The sequence below is a fragment of the Urocitellus parryii genome, chromosome 5, assembly GCF_045843805.1.
Source record: "Urocitellus parryii isolate mUroPar1 chromosome 5, mUroPar1.hap1, whole genome shotgun sequence".
Classification (NCBI taxonomy): Eukaryota; Metazoa; Chordata; class Mammalia; order Rodentia; family Sciuridae; genus Urocitellus; species Urocitellus parryii.
Genome location: NC_135535.1, coordinates 78244312 through 78249927, shown reverse-complemented (window position 1 = coordinate 78249927; position 5616 = coordinate 78244312). Strand labels below are relative to the sequence as shown.

Here is a 5616-nt window from a genome sequence, read left to right as displayed (position 1 = left end):
CTCCCCTTCTTTCCAGGTCCTTTGCAATTAAAAAAATAATAATAATACTTGTAGCCCAGAATGGTGGTGCATGCCTATAATCCCGGTGGCTGAGGCAAGAGGATCAAGAGTTCAAAGCCAGGGCTGGGGTTGTGGCTCAGTGGTAGAGCGCTCGCCTAGCATGCATGAGGCACTGGGTTTGATCCTCAGCACCACATCAATGTAAAATAAAGACATTGTGTCCACCTAACTAAAAAATAAATATTAAAAAAAAATAAGAGTTCAAAGCCAGTCTCAACAACTTAGTGAGGCATCTAGGAACTCAGGGAGACCCTATCTCTAAATAAAATACAAAAAAGACTGGGGATGTAGTTCAGTGGTTGAGCACCTCTGGGTTCAATCCCCATCCCCCCAACCCCCCAAATAATAATACTTGTGCTGGGCTCAGTGGCACATAGCTATAATCTCAGTAATTTCTGAGGCTAAGGCAAGAGGATCACAAACTCAAGGATAGTCTCAGCAACTTAGCAAGATCCTAAGCAATCTACCAAGACCCTGCTTCTAAGTAAAAAAATTTATTAGAGGACTGGGGATGTAGCTCAGTTGTAGAGAGCTTGGCTAGCCTATGTATGTGTGAAGTCCTAGGTTTAATACCCAGTGTTGCAAAAACCTCCTTGTGGAAATCAGATGCCTTCCTTTTCACAACTGAGGTATTATAAGAGGAAATTACTAGAGATGCCAACGGGAGAGATGAATAGTTTTAAGAGCATTCATAATATTAATACCAGGCATGGAGGAAGGAACTCTACTTATTTGGTCTCCTTTCAAAGAAATATTGCTCAAATATGTATTCAATATTTGCTTGGAGGAGATCCTAAGCCTTACTTGGAGAAACCAAACTCACTCAGTCAAACAGATGGCTTCCGCTTACAAATCTCTGCTCCTTAAGATACTAGTTATGATCACTTGAGCATGACCCTTTGCAGTCTCCTCACCCTATCATCTTAAGCATTTCCATAAAGTCCCTTTTAACCCCAGGAAGACATCCCTAAGACATCCGATAAATAGCTTATTCCATAAACCCTTACATCTCTAGGTCCTGGGAGTTTACTTTGGACAGCCATACCTTACCCTTGTCCCTTTAAAAAGAACATACTTCAACAAAGTGTGGTTATAAATAGTTTTATTAAAGTCAACTGGTATGAGATGGTAGGCTTGGAGTTGACCTTATAGCTTCTGCTGTGATCTCCTGGCAGAAGATCTCATGGACACTTGTGCTGGAAATAGGGCTCTCATTAAATGTGAGAGATCATCTGTCTCCCTATTGCCGATCCCTGCCAGACATTACCTAATGCCACCTTCTTAGAGGACTGCAGGCAGAGGCAGAGCGCTTGCTTCTAAATAAAGTGTGATCCAACACTGGTGGCTGGGGGCAATGAACTCATTCAGGTCTCAGATGATGGCATGACAAGTTTGGGATGTTATTCTGCTGGCCACTTGATACACTTTCCACTTGAACCCAGGCTTTCATCTGAGTCGTGCAAAGTCTCCAGGCCACCCAATTGCAGGTTAGTTGTACATGAAACAAGTGGAAAAAATAGACTGAGTGACTCTGGAGAGAAGCAGACATTCTAGTTTCAGGATTTGATGGATGTTTTTTGGTGGTTCTGGGAATCAGAATCTTGCTCAGGCTAAGCAAGTGTCCTACCAGTGAACTCATTCCCCAGTCCTTTAGTGGTTTTATTATATATTGTGTAAAGATATATATGCATATATTTATATATAATGTATAATATATATTTATATATATTATATATATATATATTATGTTTCAGCAGTTTATTTATTATGTTATTTTTCCAGTAAAGTCTTTCAATATTAATAAGCTTTTTGCTGAGTGTGATGGCATATGCCTGTAGTCCCAGCTTCCTGGGAAGCTCAAACCAGAGGATTACCTGAGCTCAGGAATTCAAGACCAGTCTGTACAATATAGAAAGACACCATCTGGGAGCTGGGGATGTAGCTCATTTGTAGAGAGCTTGCCTAGCATGTGGGAAGCCCTGGGTTCAATCCCCAGCACCACACACACAACAACAACAACATCAAAGACATCATCTGCCAGGTGTGGTGGCACATTTCTGTAATCCAAGCGACTGAGGAAGCTGAGGCACAAGGATCACAAGTTTTTTTTTTTTTTTTTTTTTTTTAAAGAGAGAGAGAGAGAGAGAGAGAGAGAGAGAGAGAGAGAATTTTTAATATTTATTTCTTAGTTTTCGGCAGACACAATATCTTTGTTTGTATGTGGTGCTGAGGATTGAACCCAGGCTGCACGCATGCCAGGCGAGAGCGCCACCGCTTGAGCCACATCCCCAGCCCAGGATCACAAGTTTGAGGACAGCTTAGCAAGTAAGTGAGGCTCAAAGCAACCTAGGGAGACCCTGTCTCAAAACTCAAAATAAAAACAATAAAAAGGGTCGGGCCTGTGGCTCAGTGGTAAAAATGCTCCTGGATTCAATCCCCATCAAAAAAAAAAAGAATAAGTTGAGGTGTTTTTTTGTTGTTGTTTTTGTTTTTGTTTTGTATTTTGGAATAAATCCAGAGGAGCTCAATCACTGACCCTCATCCCCAGCCCTTAAAAAAAAAAAAACTTCAAATTATTTTTTATTTTGAGACATAGTTTTGCTAAGTTGCCAAGGCTTACTTTGAACTCACGATCCTCCTGCCTCAGCTCCCAAGCCACTGGTATTACAGGTGTGCACCACTATGTCAGGAAAGAATAATTTTTAAAACAAGTTTTTTTTTTTTTTTTCTGGTTTGCTTTAGTATATTGAACATCTTTCTAAAATAAACTATGAGAAAGCCATTCTAATTCAATGGAAGAGATGCTGAAAGATTCAAGATTAACATCCATTATTTGCATGTAAAACGGAGGGAAAGATCAGTGAATTGTGCTCGAAGAATTCTGCCCCCATGGGAGACGGAAGGTTCAAGCCAAAAGCCATCAATGGGAAAGATGGGCTCTCAGGGCAGGGGTTTCTGGCTAGAAGCTGTTCCTTGCTCACTGTGTCAATTTTTTCTCCCAGCCACCTCAGGCTGGTTCTCTAGGCTAAAGGGAGATGGTGTTTGCTGTAGTTGAGAAATAAAGTGGTGGGCTGAACCCAGGGGTAGTGCTGAAGCTTCCCGAGTCACACTTGGCTCAGGCTTCTCCAGGGAAGATGGACAGAGGGAAAGGAGGTGCTGGCACCAAGCGAGGGCTTGGTGCAGGGCTCTGGAAAGTTCAGAGGAGCTGGAGGCCCAGGTGGCAGGACACGCCTGGATAGCAACCAGAGAGTCTGCAATGCCCATACAAGGGACAGCAGTCCAAACCCTATCATGCATAAGCAAATGGAGTTGACAAAGACTTGCCCTAACCTGTCCCCCATGTGAGACTGACCTAGCCCTATTAAGCCCTTGGTGGGCACCTGGGAAAGCGGGGGTCAGGGTAGCTCAGTGTTGGACAGGACATCATGGGAGACAGACCCCATGTGGTTTCTGGCTCATCTCCATCTCCCAAAGCTTTTGGACAGGCACACAGCTGAAGGAGGTCTCACTGGCGGAGAACTTTGGAAAGCTCCCTCTAGTGAGACTGGGCAGGGGTGGCAGGGTGGCAGGTTGGGGGTGGGGAGTGCCTTGAGAAAGCAGCTGAGGAATGGAGGGATCCGGATTTCCAGAGACTTCAGAGATGATGCCTGGTCTGATAGGAACTGTGAATCAATGCTCCGACTTGGGGCTAATTTGTGGAATGAGGTAGTTCCATCCTGAACTTCTCTGGGCAGGGTTGGTCAGGGAAGACAGAAAACAGACCTTTCCAAGACCCAGGGGGATGAAAAGTGGCCAAAAAGAGCCAGATTTGGGCTCCCAGAACGCAATGAGAAAAATAGAGAGCCGTAAAGGATTCTAGGTGCAGGCTGAGCTGAGGGCGCCTTCTTTCCATGATTCTGACCCTGACATTGGCTCGGAGGCAGAGACAGCCCTTCCCTGATCTTCCAAAGCCCCGGAGATAAAGGGACCAGCTGGAGGATGGGCTTTGAGGCATCCAAGGGCACAAGTGTGTGACGGCCACCCTTATGGAACTCAGCAGGGACCACAAAGTTCCAGCCTCAGTTTGTTCTCAAAGCAACAAGCACCCCACAGGGTTTGGGGGGGCTTCAGTCTTGGAGACAAGGGCGGGGTTGCAGGTCTGTCTTCTTGGCCTGGGAATATTTGGGATTCCCCAGCTGGGCCATCCAGATCACCCTTCTGGAATTGCCAGCTCTCTCCTCTCTCCTCAATGGACAGGAGAGTGGGTGGGAGGGCAGCTTCACCCAGCGGGAGCCCCCACCCCCTCTCCACAGGACCCCCAGCCCCTCTCCTGGGCAGGACCCCCAGGGCGCACAGGCGTGTCTAGATCTCCATGTCCACAGGGCGCATGTTGCCCGTTTTGTGCTCTCTGACCCACAGCTCTCTGTCTTTGGCCGGGTCCACTTTTCGAAGCAGTTGGTCCACAGGCTCGACTGTGCTTTGGTTGAACATGTCTGTCTCATGCCGCAGCTGTGTGTACTGACACAGATGTTGCCGGATCATCTCCACCTTCTCCACCATCTCTTCAAACCACTTGGACTGAGTCTGGTTGTAGAGGTCCACACAGCCTGTGTGGACTTTCTCCCTGCCTTCTTGATGTCCTCCTCTGTCTTGTTGCTCAGCTTGATCTCCAGCTGCTGGGTCTTCATCTCCAGGTCTCTCTGCTGCTCTGTGAGGGCTTTCCGGGCCTTCTCCACCGATGTGTAGCAGCTGGTGAGCTGCTTGGGGAGGTCAGCGATATGGTGGTCACACTTTTTCATGTCTTTCTTGAAGTTCTCACGAAAGTTCATTAGGGGCTTCTCTACCTCGCTGTGAAGCTTGGCAGAGAACTTGAGATGAACCTCTGCTTCATCTGCCAGACTCTTCTTCACCTGGGCCCAGGCTTCTCCCAAGGAGCCTTCCTCCTGTGCAGCCAAGTTCTTTGGATATTTTTCTTCAATCTTTATCCTCTCCAGGACGAATTCAGACATTTTTTTCTGTATTTGTTTGCCTTTCAGTTGCTTTTGGAGCAGCAGTTCAAACCCAGCCACCGTGCTATTGCCTTGGGGATCCTTCTTATCAGCCCAGAAGTAGTCACAGTAGCTTTAGCAGTTGCTGTTCAGGCATGGTGTCTGGGTGAGGGAAAGTCAAGCAATTTATCATCTTCTCTGTGGGGTCAACTTTATTTTCAAGATTATATATTTTGTCTTCATTGCCTGAGGTTCTGTCTTCCAAATGGTCTTGTCTGTGGGTGATACTTTCCATTGAACTTTTAAGTTAGTTTAGTGATTCCTTCACTTCAAGGATTTCTTCTTTATTTCTTTTCAGGACCTCTAATATATCTTTACAGAAGTGATCTTTCATCTCCTGAAGCGAATCTCTTATTTTACTGCATAACTCCTGTGCCTGCTCTCTTATATAATTCTTGAAGTCATAAAACAGTTTTACTAAATACATCCTGAACTCCTTCTCTGACATTTCTTCGATGGATTCTCTTATGGGAGCAGCTTGGTTTGCTTGGAGCACTTTATTCCCTTGTTTTTTCATTTTGTTTGTGTG

At 45.6% G+C, this 5616-nt stretch overlaps 1 pseudogene; it reads right to left on the bottom strand.

The window, feature by feature from the left end:
* Window positions 1-4401: 4401 nt before the first annotated feature.
* On the bottom strand, window positions 4402-5220 carry LOC144255010 (growth arrest-specific protein 7 pseudogene; annotated as a pseudogene).
* Window positions 5221-5616: the final 396 nt, after the last annotated feature.